Source organism: Moschus berezovskii, chromosome 22 (genome assembly GCF_049115385.1).
Source record: "Moschus berezovskii isolate FMDL1 chromosome 22, NW_MosBer_1.0, whole genome shotgun sequence".
NCBI classification, from domain to species: Eukaryota; Metazoa; Chordata; class Mammalia; order Artiodactyla; family Moschidae; genus Moschus; species Moschus berezovskii.
In genome coordinates, this window is record NC_142481.1 from 26433050 (window position 1) to 26447083 (window position 14034).

At 44.7% G+C, this 14034-nt stretch overlaps 1 protein-coding gene across 1 annotated transcript in view; it reads right to left on the reverse strand.

Moving 5' to 3' along the window:
- The window catches only part of WWP2 (WW domain containing E3 ubiquitin protein ligase 2), a 143788-nt gene extending 137036 nt beyond the window's left edge, over positions 1 to 6752 (reverse strand). Inside the window, exon 1 of the mRNA XM_055412418.2 lies at positions 6599 to 6752. The gene's annotated coding sequence lies outside the window, so the exon portion shown is untranslated. The remainder of the gene's footprint in view (positions 1 to 6598) is intronic.
- Between the last annotated feature and the right edge of the window lie 7282 nt (positions 6753 to 14034).

Here is a 14034-nt window from a genome sequence, read left to right on the forward strand (position 1 = left end):
CTGTAGCAGGTATCAGTATTTCATTCCTTTTTCTAGCTGAGTAACATTCCATTTGCAAGAACAGACCGCATTTTGTTTACCCATTCATCAGCCAATGGACAACTCAATGTTTGTGTTATTAGGATGGGTTGATTCTTACGTTGTTGCAGTTGGCTGGGCCGCATGACTTGCAGGATCTCACTTCCCTGACCAGGGACTGAAGATGGACTACCACAGTGAAAGTGCCAGTCCCAACCACTGGAATTCCCAGGATAGGTTGATTTTTTAAGGATGGGTTCATACTGAGTGACTGACACTTCTCACTTAGCAATGGCAGATTTTGGTATCTGCAGGGGTCATGGCAGGGGACTATAACTGTCAAGGGCACCTTTAGCAAGAGGGCATCTGGCCTTCTGACTATACCTCTTCCAAACCCCTTTGATTCAAGCCAACCAGTCCTGAGCCGGGGTCAGTCTTTCAACACATGTTCACAGACCCCTGGTGAGCCCCAGGTCTGTGCCAGGCCCTGGAAATACAGAATGCCGTGAGGCCCCCACCCTTTGGGACTCAGATATCTTGATCTAAGAGAGCCCCATTAAGTAAATCCTCAGAGAGCTTTTGGCAGGAGAAAGCAACCACACATCAGATTTAGCAAGTGACAGTGTCTGAAGTACCTGATTCTTCTTATCACCCAACTTCAGCAAGAACCTTTTAGACCAGTAAGTAAATCTTTTGGAAACAGACTACTTCATCAGTCACTAGCCATCAAGTGGCACTGGACAAGTTACTTCTCATCCTCTCAAAACTTCAGTTTCCTAGTCTGCGAAATCAACCTGATAACATTTAATACTTACCTTGTAAGACGATCATAGGGAATAAACGAGTTCAGGTAAAGAAGCCAGCAAACACCCCTAAGTGCTCTTTAAGGATTACTACAAGCTAAACGTGTTCTTGATGTTGAAATTCCAGCTCTGAGATTCCTGAAATTCTTTACCCAGGTTTGACTCAAGGAGCCACTGAACACTGATCTTGAGACAGAAGAACTTGCACAGCGGATGAGGTAGGGAAGAGCAAAGACAACTCACCGGCACTAAGATTTTCTTTTTAATTAAAAAATAGGTAGAAGGGCTTCCCTGGTGCCTCAGTGGTAAAGGATCCGCCTGCCAGTACTGGAAACACGGGTTTGAGCCCTCGTCTAGGAAGATGCCACATGCCACAAAGCAACTAAGCCCTTGCGCCACAACTAGAGTCTGTGCTCCAGAGCCTGCAAGCTGAAGCTGCTGAAGCTACACACTCTAAAGTGCATGCCCCACAACAAGAGAAGGCACCATAGTAAGAAGTCCACGCTCACCACAACTAGAGAGTAGCCCCCACTCACCACAACTGAAGAAAAGCCCGTGCAGCACTGAAGACCCAGCACAGCCCAAAATAAATAAATAAATATATTTTTTAAAACAACAGGTAGAAACAGGCAGAGCTCCTTATTCATAAGTACAGATCCATTCTGTAGCCACTTCTTGAAAGATGTAGATGAGACAGGTCTGTTCAGAAGATTCCTCCTTTCCTCCACCCTCTCATGCTTTTCCAACATGAATGCTTCTTTCTTGGCCTCTTTCCTGTGTCCACCATTGAATTCCCTTCCATCCTCCAAAGGTCCATCTTGAAAAGCAATCAAATGGAACTGAACTTGGCCAAAGGCCATCCGTACAAAGACCAAGCACATACAAAGAGCGGGAGGGACAGGGGAGGACATAGCATTGGAAGCCCAGTGGAATTATAAGTTAGTAGTAAAAGAGACAGGGATGTTCCCTGGTGGCCTAGTGGTTAGGATTCTGGGTGTTCACTGTTGTGACCCAGGTTCAAACTCTGGCTGGGGAATTGCAAGCTGCACAGCTGGCCAAAATAAAACAGAGAGAGGAGACTGGAAAGCAGTTCCAAGGACAAAACAGGAAGCAAAAGGCAGGGGTGACACAGAAAGAGGACCTGCCCTAGGTCACGGCTGCCAAGTCTTGGTATCTGGTATTTTCCTGGAAGCAGTGATTAACATGGGGACTGAAAGCACTGAATGTCTGTTTTCAAGCTGCTGGGGGAGAAGCAGGAGCAGGGGACTGCAACCTTCTCGAAAAGATTCAGTTGGTTCTTTTTAAGAGAAACAAGATTTTCCCTTTTGTCCCTACCTCTCAGAAATTCAAGAGTCTAAAGCTGTCTGAAGCGACCCAAAGTCAATCAAAAGCAGTTCACTGACTTGATTCCAGTGGAAGCTGACGTTCATGCATCCACTACCACAGGCCCTGCTGACAGAAGCATCAGACCTGGGTTCAGAAGACCAAGACTCAAACGCCAGACCATCCACATCTTAAGTTACACCACCTCACGCATGGATCACTTCACCGCAGAGAGGTTCTGTTCGTTTTAAATCTATAAAACAGCGGGATGCCTGGCAACAACATGCATTCAATACCTCTTAGGTAGAACCAACATTTCCATTACCCATCCTAGCAGGCTGTCTGTTTCTTTCCCATCCTTCTTGGAGGTCTCTCAATTGGCTGCCAACCCAGAAAGCCCAACTAATTCCACAAACTGGAACTCAAACTGATTTTCGGCGGCGCTACAGAGACACGCACTTGGAAGAGTAGCCTCCTTAGAAAGAAAAGAAACCCATTGGTTTGTGGTTTTTCAAAAGGGTCTTTGGAAGAAAAGTGAAAAGGAGAGAAAACCAAGCTCCCCAAGACACACTGCAATGCTTACAACACCTGCTTGTATAAACCAAGGTTTTTGTTTCAAAATGTAAGTTCTAGCACTCCTCTTGGCTATGTATCCATCCACATTACGCCATTAGTGACCGTGCCCAGGCTCTTCACCTCCTCATGCTAACCACTTCCATCCCCAGCCCAGCCTGACTCCGGACTTCCCTACTGAACTGCCCATGACACCCTCACTGGGCATTTTACAACCAGAGTCAAGGAAATCAAGCCCCAGCCTTGTTCCTCCTTCAGCCTCCCTGTTTCAGTTACTGGCAATTCCATTCTTCCAGGTGTTCACACCACAGGTTGCATTGCCATGACTCCTTTCTTCCTTTCACGGCCCCTCCACACCCCCTGCTCACGTACTTCAAAAGAAACCCACGCCGAGCTGCTGCTGGCCACCAGCATCACTGCCACCCACCCATCCTTCACCTGGATCACGGCTGCTGCTGCTGCTAAGTCACTTCAGTCGTGTCCGACTCTGTGTGACCCCATAGATGGAAGCCCACCAGGCTCCCCCGTCCCTGGGATTCTCCAGGCAAGAACACCGGAGTGGGTTGCCATTTCCTTCTCCAATGTGTGAAAGTGAAAAGGGAAAGTGAAGTCGCTCAGTCGTGTCCGACCCTTAGCGACCCCACGGACTGCAGCCTACCAGGCTCCTCCATCCATGGGATTTTCTAGGCAATAGTACTGGAGTGGCTTGCCATTGCCTTCTCCGTGGATCACGGCAGGACCCTCTAAACTTGTCTCCTTGCTTCTACCTCACTCCTCTTTGCTTGCTCCACAAGGCACCCAGAGTGAGTCTGTTAAAAGACAGGATGAAATGTGTCCAATCCACTGCACAAAATCCTCCAATGGCCCCAACTCACTCTGAGTGAAAACGAACATCCTTACAGTGGTCTGCAAGGTTGCCACAACCTGCCCATCTCACCCTTTACCCCCAGTGCCTCTCTGACCTCATCCTCTTCATTCCTCCCCTTTACCCACACACTCCAATCACACTGGTCTCCTGGCAAGTCCACCAACCTGCCAGGGTCCATCCTTTGGGCTTTCGAGCTTGCTCTTTCCTCTGTCTGGACCACTGTGTCCCCATTTAGCCACTTGGCTCCTCTCACCTCCTTCAGATATTCACTCAACTGTTACCTTCTCAGGAAGACTTCCTAAGCACTCTCTTCAAAATTGCAATGCCAAGACTTCCCTGGTCATCCAGTAGCTAAGACTCTGAGCTCCCAATGCAGCAGGCCCAGGTTCAATCACTAGCCAGGGAACTAGATCCCACATGCCCCAACTGAGAGTTCAAATACCACAACTAAAGATCCCACGGGCTGCAACTAAAGATCCTGAGTGCCACAACTAAGACCTGGTACAGCTAATATTACTTTATTAATAAATAGAGTCCTAATGCCAGGCAACACTCCACATTCTGCCTCCCTCCTTTATTACAACATAATGTGCATTTGTTTGGTTATTTTGTTCACGTGCCTTTCACCACTAAAATTAAAGATCCACAGGGCAGGGGTTTTTGCCTTCATTGTGTAACACAGTCCTGGTGCTCAGAATAGCACTGTGCACAATAATTTTTAATTTTTCAGGAAGGATTTTAAAAACTAAAAACAGAGGAAATTTCAATCCTATTGTATTTAACTCAATAAACTTTAAATACTATCATTTGTAACACATATTCATATTTACATTATCACATATTATAATATTTTTAAGTCAATTAAATATTTTGCCTTTTTCCTTCATACTAAGACTTCAAAAGATCTAGTGTGTATTTTAAATTCATAGCCTAACTCCAGGGCTCAACACTGCAGAGTGACCACCATACAGGAAAATGTGACTCTAAAACAATGCCTGGCACAGAGTGGGCACTTATAAATGCTCACTGAATGAAAAAATGTTTTCCCAGGAAGAGGCAGCTATGGTATAGCACCGGATTTTCTAAACTTCAGTTACACTTCATGTTCACAATTTTTGCTATAACCTGTACTAGCTTTCCCTTAAAATGTCATCCTTTATACACTTGAAAAAAAATTTTTTAATAAAACTTTACGTTGTTTCTATAAATGGAAAAGAAAGCGCTTAAGGATAAAATGCCTGGGCCTGAGTCCCTCCTCAGTCACTCACTACTTCCAGATTCTAAAGCAAGGACTTCACTAAGCCTCAGTTTCTTCATGTGCAGAATATGGACAATTCCAACCTTCACAGGATCACGGTAAAGATTAAATGAGATGCTGTCATAAACTCTTTGCAACTGGGAAAGTAGTCATTAAATGAAGGCGACTGAGAATCCAACTCAAGCCTTATCTCATGCCCATCATTTTCACATGTACCAATAACAGAACATGGCAAGCACATCTGACAAGAGAAGACCAAGGACTCAGGTTCAAATCTTGTCCTCCACTTACAGGTCTGTGACCTTTAGAAACTCATTTCTTTACCAAACACTTACCAAGTGCCCACAACGTGCCAGGAGCTAGGTTAGTAGTTAAATAAGTAAAATAAGATATGAACTCTACCCCTGAGGAATTTGCAGTCTAGCAGGGAGAAAGAGATCAGTAGATAAGAAAAAGTAAAAAATTGTCAAAAAAAAGAAAAAAATCAAGTTCTCTCTCTCAGGTCTGTTTGTTCATTGTGAGATGGGAATAACACCTTCCCAACCTAACTCACAGGGCAGCCACAAAAATCAATTTTTAAATGTTTGTCAAGTACTCCAAAAACTTGAACTCATTATTCATTAGAAAAGTACTTTTTTTTTCCAACTTGTAATCCAAAACGACTCTGGCTCCTGTTAATGTCCAGTTTACACATTCACTCCAATAATACCACATCTGTGAAATTCATTCCACTTTTGCAAACGTTAGTAAACACGAAGAAAAAGAGGACGAACAGCTTTAGCACAGGTGTTTAATTTCAAAATCATGATCCAGGTCACAGTTCAGTCTTGCTACCTAGTTACAGTCCGTGGAGATAAGCAGTCACATGGTAAACCAAACTGAATAATTTAAACTGAAGAAAGAGGAAAAGTCATAAAGTAGTGTAGGCAGACACTGTCCAAGGTTACAGCAGTATCTATATTGGTGAGGTAATGCTGGGATTAGGTCCTGCTCAACACTGGAGGTTAAAAGCCATTTTAAGGCCAGAGCAAAGTGCCCACGCTCAGTTTTTAAGTCTAGAAGTTGATCTGATCTGAGCAAACCTCTAAGAAAGATGATCTGAAGGACTAGGTTCCCAAGAAGTGGAAACCCTACCCAAGCAGGACTAAGTGAGTGTGACGAAAGCAAGATGGTCAAGACTCTGTGATCCCTCCTGAAGTTTAAAAACTGAATGGTAACAAAATCAAAGTCTGGAGTACCAATCATTTCCAAAGAGGAAGAAAGGAAAAGACTCTCAGGTTTAAAAAAAAAAAAGACTCTCAGGTGAGGCTCAGGCTGCATCTTCTTGCTAATTTCTCCTTTTTTCCCCACCATGTCACTCGCCCATTCTCAGACAACCCACTGCAACTCGATCCCCCAAGTCGCCCCTTCCCCCTGCCCCGCTTCCTCCACAAAGGTGACTCCTCTTCAAGCCTGGCACCTATGATGCTTTCCCTTTCCGGGCCGACTTGCTGGCCGCCGCACCCAGGACGGCCTTCGCCCCCACCTCGGAGCAGCCCCCGAGCGCGGCCAGCGGCGCGCCCACCCCGCTCGGGCGGGAGTCGGGACACCCCTCCTCGGAGGCCGGAACCGCCGCGCCAGGCCCCTCCCACAGGAAGCCGCCGCCCCCCGGCGCCGGGGCCGCGCCTCCCCCGGCCCACCCCGCGCCGCCCGCCGCCCCCGGACTTCCCCGCGCCCCCACCCGCCCGCTGCGTCCCCAGTGCCCGCGCTGGCTACCTGCAGCGGCCACAGAAGCGGCGCCCAACTCCTCTCCCACTTCCGCTTTCCAGAGACCGCACTCGGGCCAGGTCACGTGACCACGCGCGGTCAGCTGACCCGGAAGAGGCTGGCCGGGCCTCAGGTGTGGGCAACCTAGGCCCGGCCTGAGAACCTCTGGCCAGAAGGCCTTCTGGTCCTTTGTATGTTTAAAAGTGGGAGGATTTTCCACTTGCTACGTGGTCTCTCAGCAAACAAATTGAAGTCTCGCAGAGTGCCAGGCGCTTCGTTTACTCCTCCCATCAACGCTGAGGGCGGGTCTATCTTAGCCCCATTTTACAGGTGAGAGGAGGCGTTCAATCTATTAGTCAGCAGGTATTTATTGAACTGCTTAGGGCTAACAGACAAAATACAGAACGCCGAGTTAAATTGTAATTTTAAACAGCCATTAATACGGAGGTGTGCCCCCAAATATTGTCTGGTACAGTACATGTTTATAGTTTTAAAAAAAACTAATTGATACTCATATGTAATGGGCATCCGGTGTTTTAATTTGCTATATCTGACAACCCTAAGCCTACTATGTGCCAGGCACGTTTCTAGGCTCTAGAAACACAAAAGGAGCTTTTGTGGAGCATCTGTTCTTGTAACATAAAACGTAGAAAAGCTCCGAAACCTTTGCTGTTGTCCATAAGATGCCCCAGCACACCAAACTAACCCCATTTCCATAATAGTTTAGATAGAACATTATGAATTGGAAAATAAAACATTTTAAGTAAGTATTCTTTACCGATGGTCAGGAACTTCAACTTTGACAAGTTGAATGAAGGCTCAATTTTTCACTTTCAATCACCATTAACTAAAATTAGTATTAATCACCTAATTAGCCTTAAGCACTGTGCACTAATTAGTCTGTTATTTTTAGGTCTTCCAGTTGGAGGGGTCAGATATGCATACAAATTAAACTGGTTGAGCATTTAGTCTCTACTTTTCGCATCCCAAATCCATCCAGGAGATGGCCTTTTAAGGAGCTACAGTCCTCTCTTAACACCTTAATTCTTACAGTAATCCCATCTATAAAACTATTAAAATTCCTCTAGTAACATTGTCTGGCCTGGCGTGCTGTGATTCATGGGGTCACGGAGAGTCGGACACGACTGAGCGACTGAACTGAACATTCTCTAGATGGGAGTTGTACTAATTCTATTCTAGGGGAAGGCCTCTTTCACTTGGTGGCATTTGAGAAGGTGTTCACCAAAAGGGAAAAAGGGATTAGGCAAGGCAGTCTCTCACTGTGGGTTAAAGGAGTAAAAGCTTAATATATATCCTGAATAATGGCAGCCCACTCCGGAACTCTAGCCTGGAAAAGTCCCATGGATGGAGGAGCCTGGTAGGCTACAGTCCATGGGGTCCCAAAGAGTCGGACACGACTGAAAGACTTCACTTTTCTTTCATAAAGTCCCTACATGGTCCCTTCTACCCCTCCCCTTTGTTTCTGTTATCTCATCTCCAACTGCATTTTCACTTAATATCCTGCTTCAGCCAGTCTAGCCTGAGGGTCTGTGGACTTGCTTTTCCCTCTTCCTGGAAAGCTCTTTTCCCAGGTAGTCAGTTGGCTCACACCTTCACCCCTTTCATATGTTTGCTTAATTGTCCCTTGCAGTGAACACTTTCCTGGTCACACTATTTAAAATCGCAACTCATCTCTTCCTTCCCCTCCTACCAGTCCCTTCCTGCTTTGTTTTTTCTCTCCGTATTTCCTCAGCTTAGCACTGTCTGCCTTTCACATGAATGTGTATGTGTATAATCTGTTACCCCCTACAAAAAAATTATGAAGACAGGAGCTATAACCCAGTTTCCAAAGCAGTACCTGGCCAATAGGAGGCCTCTTTGAATGAATAGAATACATCAACTTTTATTGAGCACTGAACTGGCTGCTATAGCTCCTATAATATAGGAGGTATTTTAAGACACATAAAAAAATCTGAACTATATCATCATGAAAGCACCTCAAAAAAATTAGAAAGAAGTTGAAATGTTCATTTAAGGAAGTTCAGTTCAGTTCAGTTCAGTCACTCAGTCGTGTCCAACTCTCCGCGACCCCATGAATCACAGCACGCCAGGCCTCCCTGTCCATCACCAACTCCCGGAGTACACTCAAACTCATGTCCACAGAGTCGGTGATGCCATCCAGCCATCTCATTCTCCGTCGTCCCCTTCTCCCGCCCTCAACCTTTCCCAGCATCAGAGTCTTTTCCAGTGAGTCAACTCGTCGCATGAGGTGGCCAAAGTATTGGAGTTTCAGCTTTAGCATCAGTCCCTCCAATGAACATCCAGGATTGATCTCCTTTAGAATGGACTGGTTGGATCTCCTTGCAGTATAAGGGACTCTCAAGAGTCTTCTCCAACACCACAGTTCAAAAGCATCGATTCTTTGGCGATCAGCTTTCTTCACAGTCCAACTCTCACATCCATACATGACCATGGGAAAAACCATTGCCTTGACTAGACGGACCTTGGTTGGCAAAGTAATGTCTCTGCTTTTTAATATACTATTAAGGTTGGTCATAACTTTCCTTCCAAGGAGCAAGCGTCTTTTAATTTCCTGGCTGCAATCAGCATCTGCAGTGATTTTGGAACCCCCAAAAATAAAAGTCTGACACTGTTTCCACTGTTTTTCCATCTATTTCCCATGAAGTGATGGGACCAGATGCCATGATCTTCGTTTTCTGAATGTTGAGCTTCAAGCCAACCTTTTCACTCTCCTCTTTCACTTTCATCAAGAGGCTTTTGAGTTCCTCTTCACTTTCTGCCATAAGGGTAAAAAGGCCCCTAAAACAGTCCCTGACTTCCAACCTATTTAGTTGGAAGAAGACAACCAAGTAACTGCAATGCAAAGCAGAAGTAATAACTGCTCACTGAGGGCTAGATTTGAAATGTCTTAAGTATGGTGGAAAATAAGGATCCAAACCTGTCCTTGGAGAAAACTCTGATTTGGGTAATCAGGACCAGTTTACAGAGGGAACAACAGAGTGGCTTCTTGGAGACTAAGTAAGTGGGGGTTGGCAAGAAGAATTTTCAGGCAGAAGAGAAAACAAGGTCAAAGGCAGAGACAAGAAAGTCCGGGACACTCCCTGGAAAGTTCAGAGGAATTCTAGATATACTTACTGAATTCAAGTCGTGTTTCTTCTGCATCAAGTTTTTCTCTCCCCTACCCAACTGTTAAGTATAAAGTTTTATAGCCTGTAAATTTTCCTAGAAGTGAAGTCAGATCTTCACTGGCACACAATCAAGACCAATCCTTCATAAAGGGTCTCACATGTTAAAGTTGTCATTATCTCCAAATGAGTTATACATGGAGTCCTTCTACATATGTTTGCTGCTGTTGCTGCTAAATCGCTTCAATTGTGTCCAACTCTGTGTGACCCCATAGACGGCAGCCCACCAGGCTCCACCGTCCTTGGGATTTTCCAGGCAAGAACACTGGAGTGGGTTGCCATTTCCTTCTCCAATGCATGAAAGTGAAAAGTGAGAGTGAAGTCACTCAGTCATGTCCAACTCTTCACGACCCCTTGGACTGCAGCCTACCAGGCTCCTCTGTCCATGGGATTTTCCAGGCAAGAGTACTGGATTGGGTTGCCATTGCCTTCTCCACTACATATGTTTGAAAGTGTTCATTTATTAAGGTAAACTGTTTCCAGTGACAATAATTTTGGTAATAATGTTTGAGATTTCTTCACTTTCTTCATTTTTTAAAAAAACAAGGAGCTTCAAACAATGTGTTTCAGGGTTCACTTCACTTCTGGGTCCTCTGAGGTGTTTTGGTGGGGTTTTTTTTTTGTTTGTATTTTGGCAGCATGTGGGATGGTTTCTCAACCAGTGATGGAACTGAGGTCTCCCAGTGAAAGCTCCAAATCCTAACCACTAGGCCACCAAAGAATTTCTTCCCTTCACTTCTGAGAGAACCTGTCCCCAGACACCCTCAGTTACCAAAGACATTACCCTCAACTCCCTGAACACTCCCTTTGGATTTTCAGACCTCATGAGTCTTCGCCCTCATCATCCTTCGAGATGTGGCTCCAAAGCTTAGGCCTCTAAACTCAAACTTGCCTCTCAGCACTAAACAGGATATCACTTTGTTCGTAGCTATTACATCACCAAAATTGTGGTGGTGTAAATTAGCTCTCAGTATGTATTTTTTCACCAAATGACAGTCCCAAGGCTTCAGGGGACTTGGAGACTAACATTACGGGGAAAGAGGGATTAAAGTATTACCAAAAAATGACAAAAGCTACAAAGTGTCAAGAAACCTATATTGACAAGTATTTTCAATGTTTACTAGAAAAAGAATGGCTCAAAGCCTAATCTTTCTTTTCCTGACTATTCTCCTAAATCAGTGGTTATCAAGTGTGACCCCAGGTCAGCAGTATCAGTGTCACCTGAAACTTACTAGAAAGACAGCTTGTCCAGCTCTGCCCATACTGAATCAGAAACTGAGGACAAAGCCCAGCTATTTCTAGTTCTGCAATCTCTCCAGGTGATTCTGATTTACACTCAAGTTGGAGAACATTGATCTAGGTCATTCTTCACCATAGTGTCCACAGAATTATTGCTGATTTCAATAAACCTCTTTTGTGGCAAGAATACACAGAAGAACTGTACAAAAAAGATCTTCACGACCCAGATAATCACAGTGGTGTGATCACTCACCTAGAGCCAGACATCTTGGAATGTGAAGTCAAGTGGGCCTTAGAGAGCATCGCTACGAACAAAGCTAGTGGAGGTGATGGAATTCCAATTGAGCTATTTCAGACAAGATCGGGCGCTCAGGGTGGTATGGCCGTAGACCCAACTGAGCTATTTCAAATTCTGAAAGATGATGCTGTGAAAGTGCTGCACTCAATATGCCAGCAAATTTGGAAAACTCAGCAGTGGCCACAGGATTGGAAAAGGTCAGTCTTCATTTCAATCCCAAAGAAAGGGAATGCCAAAGAATGCTCAAACTACCACACAATTGCACTCATCTCACACGCTAGTAAAGTCATGCTCAAAATTCTTCAAGCCAGGCTTCAGCAATATGTGAACCGTGAACTTCCAGATGTTCAAGCAGGTTTTAGAAAAGGCAGAGGAACCAGAGATCAAATTGCCAACATCCGCTGGATCATGGAGAAAGCAAGAGAGTTCCAGAAAAACATCTATTTCTGCTTCATCGACTATGCCAAAGCCTTTGACTGTGTGGATCACAATAAACTGTGGAACATTCTGAAAGAGATGGGAATACCAGACCACCTTTTGAGAAACCTGTATGCAGGTCAGGAAGCAACAGTTAGAACTGGACATGGAACAACAGACTGGTTCCAAATAGAAAAAGGAGTGCGTCAAGGCTGTATATTGTCATCCTGTTTATTTAACTTATATGCAGAGTACATCATGAGGAACGCTGGGCTGGAAGAAGGACAAGCTGGAATCAAGATTGCCGGGAGAAATATCAATAACCTCAAATATGCAGATGACACCACCCTGATGGCAGAAAGTGAAGAGGAACTCAAAGGCCTCTTGATGAAAGTGAAAGAGGAGAGTGAAAAGGTTGGCTTGAAGCTCAACATTCAGAAAACGAAGATCATGGCATCTGGTCCCATCACTTCATGGGAAATAGATGGAGAAACAGTGGAAACAGTGTCAGACTTTTATTTTTGGGGGTTCCAAAATCACTGCAGATGCTGATTGCAGCCAGGAAATTAAAAGACGCTTACTCCTTGGAAGGAAAGTTATGACCAACCTAGATAGCATATTGAAAAGCAGAGACATTACTTTGCCAACCAAGGTCCATATAGTCAAGGCTATGGTTTTTCCCATGGTCATGTATGGATGTGAGAGTTGGACTGTGCAGAAAGCTGATCGCCGAAGAATTGATGCTTTTGAACTGTGGTGTTGGAGAAGACTCTTGAGAGTCCCTTGGACTGCAAGGAGATCCAACCAGTCCATCCTAAAGGAGATCAATCTTGGGTGTTCATTGGAGGGACTGATGCTGAGGCTGAAACTCCAATACTTTGGCCACCTCATGCGATGAGTTGACTCACTGGAAAAGAGTCTGATGCTGGGAGGGATTGGGGGCAGGAGGAGACAGGGACGACAGAGAATGAGATGGCTGGATGGCATCACCGACTTAATGGACATGAGTTTGAGTGAACTCCGGGAATTGGTGATGGACAGGGAGGCCTGGCGTGCTGTGATTCATGGGGTTGCAAAGAGTCGGACATGACTGAGCGATTGAACTGAACTGAATTGTGGGGTCTAGTTTCTATATAATCCCTTCCCTTTTCAGGCAGCAGGAGCAGTCAATTAAGGAATAAATTAGAGACAGGAATATTAGTGTTGAGTGAACTATATTTTCTAGGCATGAAAGAAAAACTTAGAGTAATGGGAATGAATGGAGAAGGCACGGTTCTCAAACCGTTTCAGAAGTGACATCAATAAAGTTGAGCAAGAGGAGTACGGGTTGAAATAAAAATGACTCAGAGATTCTTACCTTGAATGCCTTTTTTGGTAATGCCATTAGTAAAAATAGGAACTCAACCAGTGAAGAAATTTTAAGCGGGGGCAGGAGAGACAATTACCTATTTTTAACCCTCCTCCTGAGTATCAATACCAAAAATTTTCAGAAAGATGTGGCCAAAAGACTAGGTTAGGGAATAAACAGGGATTGGACCTATAGATTCCAGAGGTATTCATATAATGTGATCATTGTGACCAGCTTTGAGGATAGATAGTACTGGTGAAGGAGAAAAGTTAGGGAGACATGGAGGCCAAGACAGTTCTGTGGATGGTGTTCTGTGCAAGGCAGAAGAGAGTGCACTAAAGGAGGCTGAAAAATCATCAGAGATGCAAGGGGACCATAGGGAAGCATCACAAGGGTGAAGAGAGGAGAGACAGTCCAGAAAGAGGAGATGGTCAGCCACGTAAAATTCTGCAGAGGAACTGAGAATGTCAGAAATAGGAACAACAACAAAAAATTGCTATGATAGGGAAGTCCCTGGGAGTTCAGTGGTTAAGACCCCCCAGAGATATGAATGATTTTTTGGAGGTACAAGGGCTAAATTATAATCAAGGGATGAAAACTGTAGTGAAGACTAGAAAGACAGTTTAGAATTAACTCAACACCACAGAAGGTAGATGACTGAAAACTTAAGACGTTATTCAGTCAAGTTCACCAGCATGAATTCCTAACAGACCAGATTTCATAATTACGGAATTTCAGCAAGGAATTATGAGCCTTGCTTTAAGTAAGTGGAGCAAGAATAAAAAGGTAAAAAATTGAGAGATAGAGATCCCTGCCCCAAATTGCTCAAAATGAAGTAGGAGTGAGTAAGAAAGCAACGGTTGGCCTGGCATAAAGGTAAGAAAGTGGCTCTGAGTTGGTTTGTTTCAGTGTTAATACACCATTTAGTCAACGTTAG